A 21,389-nucleotide genomic window follows, 5' to 3' on the forward strand; every position below is an offset into this window, starting at 1 on the left:
CTCATATGAAAATAAAAAAAACTCGATTGGCTGGACCATCATAGAACAACAATCTTATTTACGTCCCACCGTTGTAACGATTAAATGTGCATTCACACATATTTTACAGATTTGAAATGAAAACATGAAACGAGCTCACCAATTGATTCTTCATCCTTGACTGAGCAGCCACAATCTTCTTTCGGCTTCACTTAAAGCATACAGTCAAATGAGAAAGAAATCACTCTGGAGACGCGATAAAAATAATTCTTTAGCGTTTCATGCAAAAGATTGCTCTGATGTAAAAAAAACACGAACAATTGGGCTTCCACGAAGGACTACTCAGCAAAAATACTCGCTAACCGAAAGAGAGTAACATAACAACAACGAGACCGACTCGTTTGCTCAGGCCATATTAAAGCTCTCAAAAACAAAAAGAGTACGCGCAACCCAAAAGGGTAAAAACCGGGATTGCTTCGGGCTTTCTCGACGCACTGCCTGGCAAAAGAACGCGCAACCCGAACAGGGGAAAAAATGACACTTCTTGTTTTAAAATTGACACATGTATGGCTGGTAGACATCTAACGAATTACAGAATTTCAGTGCAGAAAGCTTTTAGTAGATGTATGCTGAATCTCAACAATTTGGTTTTCTAAAAATATCAACTCAGCATATTCATACGAGCCTTGGTCAGTTCCTTATTATTTATTCACAAATTTCATAAAGCTAAAAATGACCATTTTTGACACCCACCCACCTCCTCATAATGTATTTTTTTTTGCATAAAATTTTTTCAAATTTTGTATGAACTGTAACAACTTAAAGACACCAACCTACCCCCTTCAGCGTTATGGAATTTGTGAATGAAACCACAGTATCTATGTCTTTTCGCCCGCACTATCTTCAGTGTCTTCTGAAAATTTCTCAATAATGGCTCATTCCGGGTAGTGGCGTTCAGGATAGTGGCATTCGAAATATTATCGTTTGGGCCAAAGGGGTGGAGCCAGCAAAACAGTTTTCAACTAGTTTGCATTGAGAGCAAAAATAGTTATGAATTTGATTTCATGGGAATATATTTCTGCTCTTAGTTTTATCATTTTAACCGTTAAAACGACTATCAAAATTTGCGAAATCCCAGCATAAAAAATAGTTTTCAACATCATTGCAATGCCTTAATTTGATATTTCTTAACAAATGTCTTATGTTCGGGAAACCACAGCTCCGGTGCTGATAATCAATTTGTATCTCCAAAAGAATTGGCTGCAATTCTTAATTATCACACCTGAGGTTAAATAAGGGTTCTAGCTTGGATTTTCATCATTAGTATTACATAGTGTATTCTGTAATTTTACATTTGACGTTACTCAATCGGTTCCAAACTAGTTTTTTCATTACTATTTGCATTTTAATTGTGCCAAGCCTAATATGATTTTTTATCTCTATCTAAAGCAGGGCTACTCAATCTTTTTAAATCGCGGACAAACATCTTAGAAACATTCTATGCTGCGGGCCAAATGTTTTTATGCGGCATTTTCAAAATGTATGGAAAAAATAAATTGAAGTGATAAAAATTCTTTTGGATGTATTGGAGATAGATATTTTCGTCTTTAAAGGGAGGCCTGTGTCATCCGCAAAGTTATTTTGACATCCTTGAGATAAGTCAGATGTAAAAAGTTTGTATAATATTGATCCCAAAATGCTGCCTTGAGCAGTTCTTACAGAAAGTCTTTCGGACTTAGAATTATGGTAATTAAAATAAAGTGTTCGATTTGACATATAATTAAGGATGTAAGCATGTTGAAAATTAGTTTTTTTCTTTTTATTTTGCAATCAAACTTTCAAGCCACAAACGGTCGAATATGTTTTTCTATATCTAGAGGAGCAAGACCAGTTGTTTGCTTCTTTAATAATTTTGCAGAATATTTTGTGAGAATTGTGCTCATGATTTCTTCAGAATCCAGTCCAGGAACATTTGAAAACAAATATGTTATCTCTTAAACGTTATCTCTCAAACGCCTTTCCATGGCGACTATGGAAATACAGAGGCATTCGCGATATCTATAAGCAATAGTTCTATAACTATCATTTCTTCTCTTTTCCCGATAAATTTTGAGCTACCGAATTGAGTACGTTGAGCTTGGTTAGCTATTTACAAGCCCTATTCATGGCATCTCTTTGCAAGTTCGATTGTTCTGATTCATGTCATTCACGGAGTAACAACTACGAATTGTACGGACATCTATGCTATGTTATGTTAGAGCTGATGCTACTTGATTTATGGACAACCCCTACTCTCAAGTGTTCGACTTCATTGGTATGTGTCTGATCTTCCTAATATTACATCTTTATTGAGCCTGTTAATCATCTTGGAGATCCAGTAGTACCTTCACACACCGGGAGAATTTCTTTGACTGAGTACTATTGTCAGGTTTGATGATACCTTACACCCTTAGTTTTTCTCCTGAGATTGGCTTAATAAAATTTTGTCTGAAAACTATCACCACTGGGACGTAGAGGATCTTCTTTTCATCACAGCATTGTAGAATAAAGTGTAAATCCATTCGTTTGCTCGGTAACAACAAGCTACGCACTCGGTTACCAATGGCTTTTAGGGCGAGATCGCAAGTTATGCGAAAAATCTCGCTTCTTCGATTTTGACCGAGATTATGCTAACAAATTTTCGGGATACTTTGTAACGAAGCATGATGATTTCAGTACACCGAAGATGCATTTCAACAAACTTCATAAGTTGCAATTGTTGTTTGTCCGTCTAGCGTGACGATTGCCGACCAAGATGTACTGTTACCAACCATAAGATTGTACAGGCATTTGTTTAGCTCTCAAAAAACACGTTAGCCAGTTCCAAGTTTATGGAAAACAAACGTTTCCCTCTCCGTGTATGGTACATTGTTTGCTAATAACTTCATTTTGCACATCTCTGTTCTCGGTCTCTCCAAGCTGTTGCCGACTTCAGGGTTGCCCTTTTCTAAATCACCCTACCAGAGCTGCAAATGCAATGGGCAAATTGAAATTGCATTCCAGTCGACAACAGAGTTTAACTCACCAATACCACACGGCAAAATGTCCGACGACCACACACCGCTCAGTGTCTTTACTAAGCACAATCGCTCGGTGAATTCCGTGCCGCAGCAGTGCAAACGTAAACAAACAACACTGGTTATTTACCAAACAACTATTTAGCTCTGAGAATGCGAATTGCCTATCGGTTTTGCCTTCATTCGACTGCCTATGGTGCAGGAGATGCATACGTCAATTTGCAATGCGCACCGCATTTATTCCAAGGCGCCGCGCGTCGTTTTTTCGCCGTGACGCAAACCGCGACGACGATCGTTAACAGATCTCTCATCTCGTCTTGTCCAAAGTACCGTAAATCGGGGGCTAATTGATCAAAATTTTAGAACTTATTGGTATATTATCTTCAACTTTTCACATATTGTCAAACTACTTTCAACCAGAACAGTACTTCGCTAATCCCTTTCAACCCACGTAATTGATTTTTAAGAAACAACAGTCATAAGCTCATAACATAACCCCAACAATTGAAAAAATGAAAATAATAATATAGGGCGTAATTGATCACTATATAAAACATGTTTTGAAATGTAAGTGTTTTATCGGTCCTCTGAATTTGAAAAACGTGACAAAACTCTTACAATTCTCACATAACTTTTGATTGGTAATCGAGTGTGAAGCTCCTTGTTTCTCAAGCAAATATATGAAACAAAACAAAAACTATAGCCACTGGAAAATAGAGAAGAATCTTCTTTCAACGCAACATTGTTAAATAAAGTGTAAATCCCTTCATTTGCTTATTAACAGCAGACTATATACTCGGATACCAATGTTTTAGGGTGAGATCATAAATTAAGCGAGAATTGTACCATTTGAATCTCTAAAATTTATTCAAGAAGTCGTAAGTCAGATGAGTAAACAAAAGTAGTTTATCAATACTACGTTTTTCGAAGTATAAAACAAGTTAAAATCAACATTAGACCTTGAATATCTGTATAGCGAACGAAACGCCAAGCATCCTTCAAAAGAATTGTAACTCAGGACCAGAGCCGTAGCGCGGTCTCATGGCGCCCTTGGCGAACCGACATTTGAGCGCCCCTTGTTTGAAGCTCAAGTTGTTTTTAAATATATTAAGAAAGCATTATATTACCTGTAATACGCGAAATTCTAGCGCGACTTCTGTAAAAATGGTTCATCAAAATTCTCAAGGATTATGATATTGCTGTTTATTAAAACTTTGTATACAGACATTCAATGATGGAATAAAGTTCTGTAAGAAGTCATACACAGCATACCAAATTTTATACTCAGGAGGATTATCTGATAGCCCGGAAGTTATTGAATTTTCTAATACATTTCCTGTTAAAACCACTGGGATCTATTGAAATATCAGTATAGTGTATATTCCCTAAGAAATGCTTGTTGACAATTGCTGACCCATATACTTTTGCTTAAGTTTCTTAAATTCTTGTCCAATAGAGTAAAACTTAGTATTATGGCTTTTCACTACTGTTCTCATTTCAATGTCAAATATTTTTTTAATAGCTTGATACGGAATGATGTGAGAATTGTTCTGAATATTCGATCTGATTCTTGAATAAGATACTATTCGATTCAAAATCACGTGAAAACGCCCTCCAAAGCTGACTAGGGATCCTACTTAAAATTTTGTCAAAAACTCGCATGGTATTCTGTCAAAGTCCCATATACATGCAGGCCTGGATTTGGGGGGGGGGGTGTTTGCCGAGGGGGCAAATGCCCCGGGCCCCCCGATCAAGGGGACCCCTAGAGAAGGGAAAAAAGTGAAACACAAATTAATGAAATATTTTCTACATCAATGATTTTAAATTTAAAGACATATCGGAAACGATTTCTAACAGATGTATTATGACATGAAATTATATTATTGTAAAGTAAGTAGTAAATTAAATCGCATGTAACTGAATTTTTCAGTATCAATGAAAACATTGCAATTCTCTGATGAAAATCATCGAAGTTATATCGAAAACTTTAAAACTCTTTTTGGTTTCTTATACAGCAAACTGTCACAGTTTTCTGGAAAGATACTGTCATAATTACAGTACTTTATGTCCTGGAATGATCATTAAAAGACTAAGACACTAAGTAATTCACATTTTTTTTGTATTTGATTACCAGGGTACTGAAGCTGTTATTCTATCAAAAACATTCAAAATTCAAACGGTAATTCGATATTTCTTTATTTTACTGTACCCTTGTGATATATTTATAATTTTGTTTTAATATTTTCATAGTTTTGTTTAAATATATCAATATTTACCAAAGCTCAGAATTTACCAAAATGTCTGACCCAAATCTACATTATTTAAATTTAGTTATATTTTTAGTTATATATTTTCCCTGATCCCCAAATTACTAACCCAAGGTAATTTGGATATGGTGTTTGTAAAATTTCCGCTCGAGGACTAACTGTTGTCAATATCTGGGCCATAAAAATTATAAACATTCCTTTTGAGCCTGCCTTCTGAAGACATGAGCCTTGGGGAAGGCTCAAATAGCTAATTCTGAAAGTTGTTAGTTGACCAAAAGTGAAGTTCATGTGCTTTTCTGAAAGCAATTGCTTCCTGTCCGCAATTACTAGTTGTATATCTGATTAAAGCAACGCTAGACAATCGTTTGTTCCTTTTCCGTTACGAACATAAAATTGATTTTTGAAGCGTATAGTTCAATCCAGTCGTTTTAGGATCATATTTTTATAACAGTGATGGTGGGAGATCAGAAATTTTCTACACAATAAAATAAAATAGCTTATCGATTTTCTCATTGCTTCATGTGCAAGTATTTTATGCTGATGATTAATTTTGCGCAACCTTAACGAAGTGATGTGGGTATAGTCATGTTCGAGTGATAATACATTTTTTTAGTTTTCCTAATATATCATTTTCAAAATACTAAACTTGCCTATACTAAACGTTTCCTGCACATTTTGTGTCAAGGACCCCCTTCAAGAGATCTGACCCGGGCCCCATGAATCCCAAATCCGGCACTGCATACATGTATACCTATGTGGAAATTTTAAAAGAGATTTTTTAATGGACATTATGTCCTGATTTGTGTGATAATATGAGTAATAATTATGTGGAATCCTACTGTTTCATTTTTACTGAAAAAATAGTAAATTAATTGACCAAACCTTTTTTTCTGCTAGTGCACAAAATACTTAAATTAGAATTTCACTGTTGTTCGCGGCTTCTTTCAAAAGATTTGTGCCTTTAAAGTTTTGATTCAATATTTCATTTGTCTTCTTAACTGTTTCGCCTTTACCTTTATTTTTGTGTAGAGATCTCCAAATCATTGCTGGAATTGGAAAGTTTTTATTTAATGTACATTGATAAGTTTGAGGTTTGTCACAGGAGTTTTAAATTAACTATATTTTTAATTTTTCTGCATTTTTTCAAGATTCTTCAAAAATATTTTATTAAAATCAATTGAGTAACACTATTTTCAAATTCTCATTTTTCACCTTGTTTTTCTGGTGTTACATCTTAACTGGGACAAAGCCTGCTTTTCAGATAAACCTGCCTAAACTAAGTGGTGTTCTTATGAGCACTTCCGCAGTTTTTACTGAAAGCTATACTTGCCAATTGACCAATTTTGCATTTGGATTGGATATCGTGTAGCAAGCACGTATATTCGTATATTCTATTCCCAGGAGAATATAAGTTTTAAACTAACAACCCTCATTGTAGCTGCGCGTTTTTCGCTAGGACTATCTAGGTCCCATAATTTGCATGGTCATGTTTAGAGTTTTTTTAACTGTCTCTTTGAGAGACCCCCTAATGAAATATGTCTGTTCTAAATGTTTACAAATTATGGCACGCATTTTGGCGCCCCCTAAAGGCTGGCGCCCTTGGCGGGTGCCAACCTGGCCAATAGCACGCTACGGCACTGCTCAGGACCGAACTGGTCAAATTTACCCCAGTGATCAATTTGACTCCGGATTACGGTACTAGTATCAGGCGCAGCAGGCGGCGAATTGCGCGCTTCGCTCGGTCCGGTCTGTTTCGATCGACCGTTGTAACGAGATTTGCACATGCAGGACCGCGCCGCCGTTTGTATTTGGGTGGTACAGAAACGAGTGCACCACCATCTGCGAAAACTGTAAATATTTGCACGAGTCTTGGCGAACAGAAAATGAGCACATACTTACTAAGTGCAGTTAGTGCAATAACAACAACACAACTGCGAGACGGGGAGAGACCTCGATGGTATCGCTTTCTTTGCATTTGCAGCTTGTTCAGAGCGAGTAAGAAGCGATCTCTTGGCTTTTTTTAAATATTTTGGAAAATAGAAATAGTTAGAAGAAGTATTCTGCTGATTTTAAGCAACATTTTTAGTTTAACTATTAAGCTAAACTTAGCTCAACTCAGCATATCTTTCTATCTTCTATCTTCTTTATTATATCTTCTATCTTCTATCTTCTATCTTCTATCTTCTATCTTCTATCTTCTATCTTCTATCTTCTATCTTCTATTTCTATCTTCTATCTTCTATCTTCTATCTTCTATCTTCTATCTTCTATCTTCTATCTTCTATCTTCTATCTTCTATCTTCTATCTTCTATCTTCTATCTTCTATCTTCTATCTTCTATCTTCTATCTTCTATCTTCTATCTTCTATTCTTCTATCTTCTATCTTCTATCTTCTATCTTCTATCTTCTATCTTCTATCTTCTATCTTCTATCTTCTATCTTCTATCTTCTATCTTCTATCTTCTATCTTCTATCTTCTATCTTCTATCTTCTATCTTCTATCTTCTATCTTCTATCTTCTATCTTCTATCTTCTATCTTCTATCTTCTATCTTCTATCTTCTATCTTCTATCTTCTATCTTCTATCTTCTATCTTCTATCTTCTATCTTCTATCTTCTATCTTCTATCTTCTATCTTCTATCTTCTATCTTCTATCTTCTATCTTCTATCTTCTATCTTCTATCTTCTATCTTCTATCTTCTATCTTCTATCTTCTATCTTCTATCTTCTATCTTCTATCTTCTATCTTCTATCTTCTATCTTCTATCTTCTATCTTCTATCTTCTATCTTCTATCTTCTATCTTCTATCTTCTATCTTCTATCTTCTATCTTCTATCTTCTATCTTTCTCTATCTTCTATCTTCTATCTTCTATCTTCTATCTTCTATCTTCTATCTTCTATCTTCTATCTTCTATCTTCTATCTTCTATCTTCTATCTTCTATCTTCTATCTTCTATCTTCTATCTTCTATCTTCTATCTTCTATCTTCTATCTTCTATCTTCTATCTTCTATCTTCTATCTTCTATCTTCTATCTTCTATCTTCTATCTTCTATCTTCTATCTTCTATCTTCTATCTTCTATCTTCTATCTTCTATCTTCTATCTTCTATCTTCTATCTTCTATCTTCTATCTTCTATCTTCTATCTTCTATCTTCTATCTTCTATCTTCTATCTTCTATCTTCTATCTTCTATCTTCTATCTTCTATCTTCTATCTTCTATCTTCTATCTTCTATCTTCTATCTTCTATCTTCTATCTTCTATCTTCTATCTTCTATCTTCTATCTTCTATCTTCTATCTTCTATCTTCTATCTTCTATCTTCTATCTTCTATCTTCTATCTTCTATCTTCTATCTTCTATCTTCTATCTTCTATCTATCTTCTATCTTCTATCTTCTATCTTCTATCTTCTATCTTCTATCTTCTATCTTCTATCTTCTATCTTCTATCTTCTATCTTCTATCTTCTATCTTCTATCTTCTATCTTCTATCTTCTATCTTCTATCTTCTATCTTCTATCTTCTATCTTCTATCTTCTATCTTCTATCTTCTATCTTCTATCTTCTATCTTCTATCTTCTATCTTCTATCTTCTATCTTCTATCTTCTATCTTCTATCTTCTATCTTCTATCTTCTATCTTCTATCTTCTATCTTCTATCTTCTATCTTCTATCTTCTATCTTCTATCTTCTATCTTCTATCTTCTATCTTCTATCTTCTATCTTCTATCTTCTATCTTCTATCTTCTATCTTCTATCTTCTATCTTCTATCTTCTATCTTCTATCTTCTATCTTCTATCTTCTATCTTCTATCTTCTATCTTCTATCTTCTATCTTCTATCTTCTATCTTCTATCTTCTATCTTCTATCTTCTATCTTCTATCTTCTATCTTCTATCTTCTATCTTCTATCTTCTATCTTCTATCTTCTATCTTCTATCTTCTATCTTCTATCTTCTATCTTCTATCTTCTATCTTCTATCTTCTATCTTCTATCTTCTATCTTCTATCTTCTATCTTCTATCTTCTATCTTCTATCTTCTATCTTCTATCTTCTATCTTCTATCTTCTATCTTCTATCTTCTATCTTCTATCTTCTATCTTCTATCTTCTATCTTCTATCTTCTATCTTCTATCTTCTATCTTCTATCTTCTATCTTCTATCTTCTATCTTCTATCTTCTATCTTCTATCTTCTATCTTCTATCTTCTATCTTCTATCTTCTATCTTCTATCTTCTATCTTCTATCTTCTATCTTCTATCTTCTATCTTCTATCTTCTATCTTCTATCTTCTATCTTCTATCTTTTATCTTCTATCTTCTATCTTCTATCTTCTATCTTCTATCTTCTATTTTGAAAATTCTGCCACAGTTAAGTTCCTGAAGTGTTCCGACGCGTTTATGTACATTATACGCTAGGACGCATCATGACGTTTTTCAACAGTCTACTTGATGACAAAACAAAGTTTGCCGGGATCACTAGTTTAATATAAAAATGATCGCAAAATGTTCGTAACTGATGAAACCGTTTATGTGCTATTCCTGCAGGAAGTTCTGGGTAAATTGGTAATGAAATCTCTGTTTTAATTCATCTATGACTTTTCATGGAAGGAACTCATGAAGGGCTTTGGGAAAAAAACACATGGATTAATTCCTGAACATATTCCTTTTAAGAATATCCGAAGAATAATTTTGAAGAACTCTTGCAGAAATCACGAAGTAATACTTGAACAAATATGTTTGGGTGATTCTTGGAAAATTTCTTCAAAAGTTCCTGGAAAGAACCTTGGTATTATAATTAAAGAACTTAAAGAAATTTTTGCAAGAACATTTGAAAGAATTCTCACAATTCTTAGAAGAGAATATACGGGAGATAATTCTTAAGGAATAGTTGGAAGGATCTTCGTTGACGTTTTTGCAGAACTCCTGAACCTGAAAAAATATATGGAGAAATCTACTAAATTCTCCAATCTCTGGAGAAATTTCAAAAGAAATCTCTTTATTAACTCTAATGAGCAGTACTGGAAGTGTTACTGAGACAATCTTAAGATTAACCTTAAGGGCAGATGAATTATAGGAGAATGTTTTGGAAAAATCCCTAGGCAGCATGATTGTGCGATATTTGCCAGAAAACCATTCGCCAGAAAACTATTCGCCAGAATGACATTCGCCAGAAAGTACCATATGCCAGAAAACCATTTGCCAGAATGTACCATTCGCCAGAAAACCATTCGCCAGAATGTACCATTCCCCAGAATTTACTATCCCCTAGATTTTTTTATTTTATTTTCAGGTAAATCAAGTTTGCAATTGTAGAGCCTTAAAAAATGTGTGAGATTATTTTGGTTCATATACTCAAAAAAGTACAGTGTCTCTTGGACACAATCTACCGTTGACTTAGTGAGCAAGCTTCGAATATCCATATTCTAATTGTTGGACTAGGTACATATTATGAAAATATCGATTTCTAGAGCATTCAACAATCAACATCAATATTTGAAGTTTTATAAATATGAATTGAAAAAGCAACACTTAATGCTGGGGGACCGTGGAACTAGAAAGAATATACAATATAATAACAGTTGCATTCATTAAAAGCTGCTTCACTATGAATGAAAGATACTGCTTACTGCATACGCCATCTTCTATCTTCTATCTTCTATCTTCTATCTTCTATCTTCTATCTTCTATCTTCTATCTTCTATCTTCTATCTTCTATCTTCTATCTTCTATCTTCTATCTTCTATCTTCTATCTTCTATCTTTCTATCTTCTATCTTCTATCTTCTATCTTCTATCTTCTATCTTCTATCTTCTATCTTCTATCTTCTATCTTCTATCTTCTATCTTCTATCTTCTATCTTCTATCTTCTATCTTCTATCTTCTATCTTCTATCTTCTATCTTCTATCTTCTATCTTCTATCTTCTATCTTCTATCTTCTATCTTCTATCTTCTATCTTCTATCTTCTATCTTCTATCTTCTATCTTCTATCTTCTATCTTCTATCTTCTATCTTCTATCTTCTATCTTCTATCTTCTATCTTCTATCTTCTATCTTCTATCTTCTATCTTCTATCTTCTATCTTCTATCTTCTATCTTCTATCTTCTATCTTCTATCTTCTATCTTCTATCTTCTATCTTCTATCTTCTATCTTCTATCTTCTATCTTCTATCTTCTATCTTCTATCTTCTATCTTCTATCTTCTATCTTCTATCTTCTATCTTCTATCTTCTATCTTCTATCTTCTATCTTCTATCTTCTATCTTCTATCTTCTATCTTCTATCTTCTATCTTCTATCTTCTATCTTCTATCTTCTATCTTCTATCTTCTATCTTCTATCTTCTATCTTCTATCTTCTATCTTCTATCTTCTATCTTCTATCTTCTATCTTCTATCTTCTATCTTCTATCTTCTATCTTCTATCTTCTATCTTCTATCTTCTATCTTCTATCTTCTATCTTCTATCTTCTATCTTCTATCTTCTATCTTCTATCTTCTATCTTCTATCTTCTATCTTCTATCTTCTATCTTCTATCTTCTATCTTCTATCTTCTATCTTCTATCTTCTATCTTCTATCTTCTATCTTCTATCTTCTATCTTCTATCTTCTATCTTCTATCTTCTATCTTCTATCTTCTATCTTCTATCTTCTATCTTCTATCTTCTATCTTCTATCTTCTATCTTCTATCTTCTATCTTCTATCTTCTATCTTCTATCTTCTATCTTCTATCTTCTATCTTCTATCTTCTATCTTCTATCTTCTATCGTCTATCTTCTATCTTCTTATCTTCTATCTTCTATCTTCTATCTTCTATCTTCTATCTTCTATCTTCTATCTTCTATCTTCTATCTTCTATCTTCTATCTTCTATCTTCTATCTTCTATCTTCTATCTTCTATCTTCTATCTTCTATCTTCTATCTTCTATCTTCTATCTTCTATCTTCTATTTTGAAAAATTCTGCCACAGTTAAGTTCCTGAAGTGTTCCGACGCGTTTATGTACATTATACGCTAGGACGCATCAATGACGTTTTTCAACAGTCTACTTGATGACAAAACAAAGTTTGCCGGGATCACTAGTTTAATATAAAAATGATCGCAAAATGTTCGTAACTGATGAAACCGTTTATGTGCTATTCCTGCAGGAAGTTCTGGGTAAATTGGTAATGAAATCTCTGTTTTAATTCATCTATGACTTTTCATGGAAGGAACTCATGAAGGGCTTTGGGAAAAAAACACATGGATTAATTCCTGAACATATTCCTTTTAAGAATATCCGAAGAATAATTTTGAAGAACTCTTGCAGAAATCACGAAGTAATACTTGAACAAATATGTTTGGGTGATTCTTGGAAAATTTCTTCAAAAGTTCCTGGAAAGAACCTTGGTATTATAATTAAAGAACTTAAAGAAATTTTTGCAAGAACATTTGAAAGAATTCTCACAATTCTTAGAAGAGAATATACGGGAGATAATTCTTAAGGAATAGTTGGAAGGATCTTCGTTGACGTTTTTGCAGAACTCCTGAACCTGAAAAAATATATGGAGAAATCTACTAAATTCTCCAATCTCTGGAGAAATTTCAAAAGAAATCTCTTTATTAACTCTAATGAGCAGTACTGGAAGTGTTACTGAGACAATCTTAAGATTAACCTTAAGGGCAGATGAATTATAGGAGAATGTTTTGGAAGAATCCCTAGGCAGCATGATTGTGCGATATTTGCCAGAAAACCATTCGCCAGAAAACTATTCGCCAGAATGACATTCGCCAGAAAGTACCATATGCCAGAAAACCATTTGCCAGAATGTACCATTCGCCAGAAAACCATTCGCCAGAAAACCATTCGCCAGAATGTACCATTCCCCAGAATTTACTATCCCCTAGATTTTTTTATTTTATTTTCAGGTAAATCAAGTTTGCAATTGTAGAGCCTTAAAAAATGTGTGAGATTATTTTGGTTCATATACTCAAAAAAGTACAGTGTCTCTTGGACACAATCTACCGTTGACTTAGTGAGCAAGCTTCGAATATCCATATTCTAATTGTTGGACTAGGTACATATTATGAAAATATCGATTTCTAGAGCATTCAACAATCAACATCAATATTTGAAGTTTTATAAATATGAATTGAAAAAGCAACACTTAATGCTGGGGGACCGTGGAACTAGAAAGAATATACAATATAATAACAGTTGCATTCATTAAAAGCTGCTTCACTATGAATGAAAGATACTGCTTACTGCATACGCCATCTTCTATCTTCTATCTTCTATCTTCTATCTTCTATCTTCTATCTTCTATCTTCTATCTTCTATCTTCTATCTTCTATCTTCTATCTTCTATCTTCTATCTTCTATCTTCTATCTTCTATCTTCTATCTTCTATCTTCTATCTTCTATCTTCTATCTTCTATCTTCTATCTTCTATCTTCTATCTTCTATCTTCTATCTTCTATCTTCTATCTTCTATCTTCTATCTTCTATCTTCTATCTTCTATCTTCTATCTTCTATCTTCTATCTTCTATCTTCTATCTTCTATCTTCTATCTTCTATCTTCTATCTTCTATCTTCTATCTTCTATCTTCTATCTTCTATCTTCTATCTTCTATCTTCTATCTTCTATCTTCTATCTTCTATCTTCTATCTTCTATCTTCTATCTTCTATCTTCTATCTTCTATCTTCTATCTTCTATCTTCTATCTTCTATCTTCTATCTTCTATCTTCTATCTTCTATCTTTCTTCTATCTTCTATCTTCTATCTTCTATCTTCTATCTTCTATCTTCTATCTTCTATCTTCTATCTTCTATCTTCTATCTTCTATCTTCTATCTTCTATCTTCTATCTTCTATCTTCTATCTTCTATCTTCTATCTTCTATCTTCTATCTTCTATCTTCTATCTTCTATCTTCTATCTTCTATCTTCTATCTTCTATCTTCTATCTTCTATCTTCTATCTTCTATCTTCTATCTTCTATCTTCTATCTTCTATCTTCTATCTTCTATCTTCTATCTTCTATCTTCTATCTTCTATCTTCTATCTTCTATCTTCTATCTTCTATCTTCTATCTTCTATCTTCTATCTTCTATCTTCTATCTTCTATCTTCTATCTTCTATCTTCTATCTTCTATCTTCTATCTTCTATCTTCTATCTTCTATCTTCTATCTTCTATCTTCTATCTTCTATCTTCTATCTTCTATCTTCTATCTTCTATCTTCTATCTTCTATCTTCTATCTTCTATCTTCTATCTTCTATTTTGAAAATTCTGCCACAGTTAAGTTCCTGAAGTGTTCCGACGCGTTTATGTACATTATACGCTAGGACGCATCATGACGTTTTTCAACAGTCTACTTGATGACAAAACAAAGTTTGCCGGGATCACTAGTTTAATATAAAAATGATCGCAAAATGTTCGTAACTGATGAAACCGTTTATGTGCTATTCCTGCAGGAAGTTCTGGGTAAATTGGTAATGAAATCTCTGTTTTAATTCATCTATGACTTTTCATGGAAGGAACTCATGAAGGGCTTTGGGAAAAAAACACATGGATTAATTCCTGAACATATTCCTTTTAAGAATATCCGAAGAATAATTTTGAAGAACTCTTGCAGAAATCACGAAGTAATACTTGAACAAATATGTTTGGGTGATTCTTGGAAAATTTCTTCAAAAGTTCCTGGAAAGAACCTTGGTATTATAATTAAAGAACTTAAAGAAATTTTTGCAAGAACATTTGAAAGAATTCTCACAATTCTTAGAAGAGAATATACGGGAGATAATTCTTAAGGAATAGTTGGAAGGATCTTCGTTGACGTTTTTGCAGAACTCCTGAACCTGAAAAAATATATGGAGAAATCTACTAAATTCTCCAATCTCTGGAGAAATTTCAAAAGAAATCTCTTTATTAACTCTAATGAGCAGTACTGGAAGTGTTACTGAGACAATCTTAAGATTAACCTTAAGGGCAGATGAATTATAGGAGAATGTTTTGGAAGAATCCCTAGGCAGCATGATTGTGCGATATTTGCCAGAAAACCATTCGCCAGAAAACTATTCGCCAGAATGACATTCGCCAGAAAGTACCATATGCCAGAAAACCATTTGCCAGAATGTACCATTCGCCAGAAAACCATTCGCCAGAAAACCATTCGCCAGAATGTACCATTCCCCAGAATTTACTATCCCCTAGATTTTTTTATTTTATTTTCAGGTAAATCAAGTTTGCAATTGTAGAGCCTTAAAAAATGTGTGAGATTATTTTGGTTCATATACTCAAAAAAGTACAGTGTCTCTTGGACACAATCTACCGTTGACTTAGTGAGCAAGCTTCGAATATCCATATTCTAATTGTTGGACTAGGTACATATTATGAAAATATCGATTTCTAGAGCATTCAACAATCAACATCAATATTTGAAGTTTTATAAATATGAATTGAAAAAGCAACACTTAATGCTGGGGGACCGTGGAACTAGAAAGAATATACAATATAATAACAGTTGCATTCATTAAAAGCTGCTTCACTATGAATGAAAGATACTGCTTACTGATGTAAAGTTTAATACTTAGCATGACTGATAGCATAGTAAGTTTTTTTTAATATACGTTGTCCTTGTAAAATGGTATTAGGGTAAAAGCACCGGTTTTGGCCAGCCTAAGAGAAAATGATAATAAAAATTAAATGGAAAGCCGTATTTATACTACAAATATGTCAAATGCAAGCTTTCAATCCATATTATGTGTGAAAAACATCAAAGCTATGCTAAAACCATTTTTTCGCTTTGAAAATGCCGTTGGTCAATATAGGCCAATGGAACCAGTTTCGACCAGAGATTTTGGATATGTAAAACGGTGTATAATCCCCTGTGGCTATAACTGGCGTATGGCCAAAACGGGTGCTTCTACCCTACGGTTTGAAAGGCTTCACAAGATGTTCACCCTTCTTTTCAGCAAAAGCTGTTCTTCAAAGTTTTGCTTCTTCTACAAGATTTCAATATACATTGCAACTATCGTTCTACAGATGTTATAGCATGAGATTATGCTATTTTATAATTATCTTTCTGTTTTTTTCAGTTTCAATTATTTTTTTTTTATATATTATTAAGTTTTACAGGGAATTATTGTTTGGAATATTTCACAAGTATTGCTCCCTTCTTTTCATCATAAGCTGTTCTTAAAAGTTTTGTTGCTTCTTAAGGGCTAGTTCAATGGATATTTACAAGATTTCGATATACGTTGCAGCTATTTGTGCCGTCAGTTCGATGAAGTAATTAATGCCTGCACTCGCAAACCAAATTTACATTTACTATAACATTTTTCAGGAGGAGGACAAATAAGACAGTTGTAAAATTAATAGGAACATCCTATATATGGAGAATGGAGAATTCTTATTGACCAAACACCATGTCAAGTAGTGGTCAGCAAATACTCTTTTTTGAATACTTTTTCATGTACTGAAATTTAGGTACCATTATTACTAAAAACCTTTTGGTCTATTTTTACCCGAATGTTGTTCCCTCGAATATCATTTCCCCGAACGCCAGACACCCGAATGACACTTTTTCCTGCAATCCATTATCCCGAATGACCCAAAATTTGTATGGATCGTGGTATTATGATAGAACCACCCACTTCTACTCCCTTTTGAACGACCACGTGATTCATGGATGGCCCCAAAATAGATGCAGTTCAAAATGGATAAGAAACAATCTTCAGAGACAGAGTGGTGAACTAGAAAGAACGATAAAGAAGACAAGAAAAAATGCTGAGTTCGGAGAAACTTTAAAGAACCGCTGATCAAAAAAGAAGGGTGTATTTCATATGAACCGTTCATCACCCTGAAATAATCAATAAGTTCTGATAATTATGAGTGCCAAAACATTTTCGAGGAAATAGTCCACTTGAGAAAACGGGGTATTCTGGGAAACGACATTCGAGGTATCGATATTCGGGAGAAAGTAGCACAACCCCAATAAACTGTCAATTGAAAAGCAAAAAACATCTGGTAGTTGCACGAAAAATTCTGTACAATACAATATTCTGAAGAAGAACAGCTCGAGGTGACAGGAAATGAAATTTTCTTAAAACTAGGTAAAACAGCTCAGAATATTGTATCAAAACCTGATAGGCAAAAATCTCATGAGAGATGTAGAATAACAGTGTTATATTGTCTCCGCTCTGTGCACTTGAAGTAAGCTTAAAATGAGAAGAACGAGATAGTTACCGTACTATTTTTCAATTTAGTGCTTTTGAACATGTGAAAAGTGGCACAAGTCGAATATTGTGACGGCCATCCTTGGATTCCGAGATGTTTCATGATCAAAATCGACAAGAAAAATAATTCTGGGGAATGGTACTTTCTGGCGAATGGTACATTCTGGCAAATGGTTTTCTGGTAAATGGTACATTCTGGCGAATGGTTTTCTGGCAGATGTCATTCTGGCGAATAGTTTTCTGGCGAATGGTTTTCTGGCAAATATCGCACAATCGGCAGCATCCATTTATCACGTAACGCGAAAATCTAACGCTTCCTGTTGGCAAATTTAGAGTCGTAACGCTAGAGCTTATCCCCTTCCTTTCAAGCGTTACATTATTTGTGGACTGCGCCCCAGAGGAATGCCACAGAGCTTCTTATGCTTCTTCCTAAAAAAAAATTGAAATGTCTTAGAAAAATCCTTTTAGAAATCATTCAGAGGTATTATTCAATAAATGTTAAAAGAAATTGAAGGAGCACTGTGAAAATTCCTAAATAATCTTTTCGGAAAAACTTTTGAAGAAATACATCAAGGAAGAGAGAAAGAGACCATCGAAGGATTTACTAGAAGAAATTTCTTGAAAGAATTTTCGGAAAAAATCTCAGAAAATCTATAAAGAAATTCACAGAGGAATCGCTAGAAAAAATCCGTTGACAAATTCTGCTACAATCCCCTAAGAGTTTTTTTTTTAATTTACTTCAAGTAGTCCTGCGCGGAAATTGGGAAAACTTCTGCCTACAAATTGTGAAAGCTTCTTCTCGGAAGCTGGGAAAGTTTCTACTCACAAGCTTGCAGATCGTCTGCTCAGAAGCTAGGAGCACTTCTGCTCAGAAGCTGGAAAAGCTTCTATTCAGAAGTTGGAAAAACTTCTGGCCAGAAGCTAAGAGAGGTTCCGCTCAGAAGCTAGGGAAGCTTCTGAACAGAATCTGGGAAAGCATCTGCTCAGAAGCTGGGAAAGCTTCTGCTCAGAAGCTGGGAAAGCTTCTGCTCAGAAGCTGGGAAAGCTTCTGCTCAGAAGCTGGGAAAGCTTCTGCTCAGAAGCTGGGAAAGCTTCTGCTCAGAAGCTGGGAAAGCTTCTGCTCAGAAGCTGCAAAAGCTTCTGCTCAGAAGCTGCAAAAGCTTCTGCTCAGAAGCTGGAAAAGCTTCTGCTCAGAAGCTGGGAAAGCTTCTGCTCAGAAGTTGGGAAAGCTTCTCCTCAGAAGCTGGGAAAGCTTCTGCTCAGAAGCTGGGAAAGCTTCTGCTCAGAAGCTGGGAAAGCTTCTGCTGAGAAGTTGGGAAGACTTCTGCTCAGAAGTTAAGAGAGATTACACTCACAAGCTAGGGAAGCTTCTGTAGAAGCTGGGAAAGCATCTGTTTAGAAGCTTAGAAAGCTTCTGCTTAGAAGCTGGGAAAGCAACTGCTCGGAAGCTGGGATAGCTTTTGCTCAGAAGCTGAGAAAGCTTCTATTCAGAAGCTGGGAAAGCTTCTGCTCAGAAGCTGGGAATGTTTCTGCTCATAAGCTGGGATTGCTTCTGCACGGAAACTGGGATAACTTCTGCTCAGAAGCTGGAAAGCTTCTGTACAGAATCCAAGAGAGCTTCTGCTGGGGAAGCTCCTGCTCAGAACCTGAAAGAGCTTCTGCTCGTAGATGGGGAAGTTTCTGCGCAGAAGCTGGGGAAGCTTTTACTCAGAAGCTAGGGAAGCTCCTACACAGAAGCTGGGGAAGCTTCTACTCAGAAGCTGGGGAAGCTTCTGCTCAGAAGCTGGGAGAACTTCTGCTCAGAAGCTGAAAATTGCATCTGCTCAGAAGCTGGGGAAGCTTCTACTCAGAAGCTGGGGAAGCTTCTACTCAGAAGCTGGGAAAGCATCTGCTCAGAAGCTGGGAAAGCTTCTGCTCAGAAGCTGGGAGAACTTCTGCTTAGAAGCTGAAAATTGCATCTGCTCAGAAGCTGGAAAAGCTTCTGCTGAGAAGGTGGGAAAGCTTCTGCTGAGAAGTTGGGAAAGCTCCTTCTCAGAAGCTTAGAAATTTTTGCTCGGTAGCTGGGAAAGCTTCTGCTCGTAAACTGGGAAAACTTCTGCTCAAAAGCTGGGAGAGCTTCTGTTTAGAATCTAAGAAAGCTTCTACTCTGAAGGTGGGAAAGCCTCTGCTCAGAAGCTGGGAATGCTCCTTACGGAAGCTGGGAAAGCTCCTTCCGGGGAAGCTCCGTCCTGAAGTTGAGAAAACTTTTAGATCCCTCAAAGAATTCTTTAAAAACAGCTCTAAAGATCAATTATAATCTGTAGAGATCTGTAAACATCTCAACTTCTGAATCTCAGCAGAACAGGATAAAATTTTGAGGAGTACTAGCATTGAATCACTAGGCAAAACAACATTACCATCAAGCATTTTTTTATGCTATGGTAACCTCATAGATAGGTTAGTTAATCGATGATTCCGACCACGATGATGATTCAAACGGTTTCTGCTGGCTTAAAATGCCAAATAACTGAACAACAGAGCAACGTACAACAGTTTCTCAACTGTTCGATGTCGATGATGATGATGACGACGACGACGACGACGACGACGACGACGACTACAATCCGATCGCTTTCTTCTACCCTTCACTTGGAAACTCGTGATTCATCTAACGACCAATCTTCACTCCCATTCACAACAACGAACCGGAGAAGCTCTGAAGACTCAAATGGTACCGAATGATGACGATGAAGACGGTGACGGGCTGTTGTTTCCCTTCTGCCATCCACTTAAAATCTTCCAGAAGACAAAAAGAAAGAATGCAGCAATCTCCCTTACACGGATAGAAAAACAAATGCACATTGAAACAAAAATAGTGCTTGTTGTTTTCAATCACAGATTTTTGTTTGAAATTATCGGAAATATTACAGTTTTTATTATATTTAATAAGTTATAAAGTATTGAGGTTTTTTAGATATGACGTTTTTTTTGATACTACAAAACAAGTATATGAGTGAAATCTTATAGAAATAAAAACCATTCCTTCTAATGGTTTTACATATAACAATAATTTCAAATCTAAACCAATTTGATTACCGTAAAATGGGGTAAAGTTGATCACTTTTGAGCGATTATAGTCAATAAGATCTGGTGGGATGCATGTATTATCATCCAAATATTTTTAACACCAGTACTGGATGAATGTTTATCAAATTATGTAGGGGGAATTTTAACCAAATGCTGTTATAATAACAAAAATAATTTTTAGTAATCGAAAAGTGAAGTTTTTGTTTACGGGGTGAAGTTGATTATATACTGTGATAGGTTTCCAAAAGTAAAAAGACATGCTTTTCACTAAATATGGGGTCGCTGAATTCGAATCAAGCCTCAAAAATCTTACAACTTGTTGATAAATCGATAAATTTTGGAATTGAAGCTTATGAATGAAAGAATAAAACACATTAAACGCCTAAATGTAGGCAATTTTCTTTGAAATTGACGACTTGTTCACGAAAAGAACATATTTTATCTTCGGAAATGATTTCTTATACTCAATTCAAATTCGAAACTGGATTCAGAAAAGAAGTGTGGAATTTATGAGACAGTTCATTTGAATGGTGTATTTGTATGGGCTCGGTAAAACTCGATTGTTTGAAGAAGAACCCTTCAACAGTTCATAAAACATTTTCTGAAAATTCTGTTTTTTTTTTCATAGTATAATTATCTCCAATGTCAATTCAAATTTAGAAACATCAAGAGCAGTTATCAGACAATACGACATCACAGAAATTTTGAAAATCGAAATCTAATTATAGCTCTACTGGCAGACTAAACATGTGGGTACGGGAATGATCAAATTCACCCCACTGATCAACTACACC

At 34.8% G+C, this 21,389-nt stretch overlaps 1 protein-coding gene across 2 annotated transcripts in view; it reads right to left on the reverse strand.

Annotated features, from left to right (window-relative positions):
- The window catches only part of LOC5571208 (xaa-Pro dipeptidase), a 365,701-nt gene that overhangs the window by 229,963 nt on the left and 114,349 nt on the right, over positions 1-21,389 (reverse strand). The window lies entirely within an intron of this gene.

This window comes from Aedes aegypti, chromosome 3 (assembly GCF_002204515.2).
Source record: "Aedes aegypti strain LVP_AGWG chromosome 3, AaegL5.0 Primary Assembly, whole genome shotgun sequence".
Taxonomy (NCBI): Eukaryota; Metazoa; Arthropoda; class Insecta; order Diptera; family Culicidae; genus Aedes; species Aedes aegypti.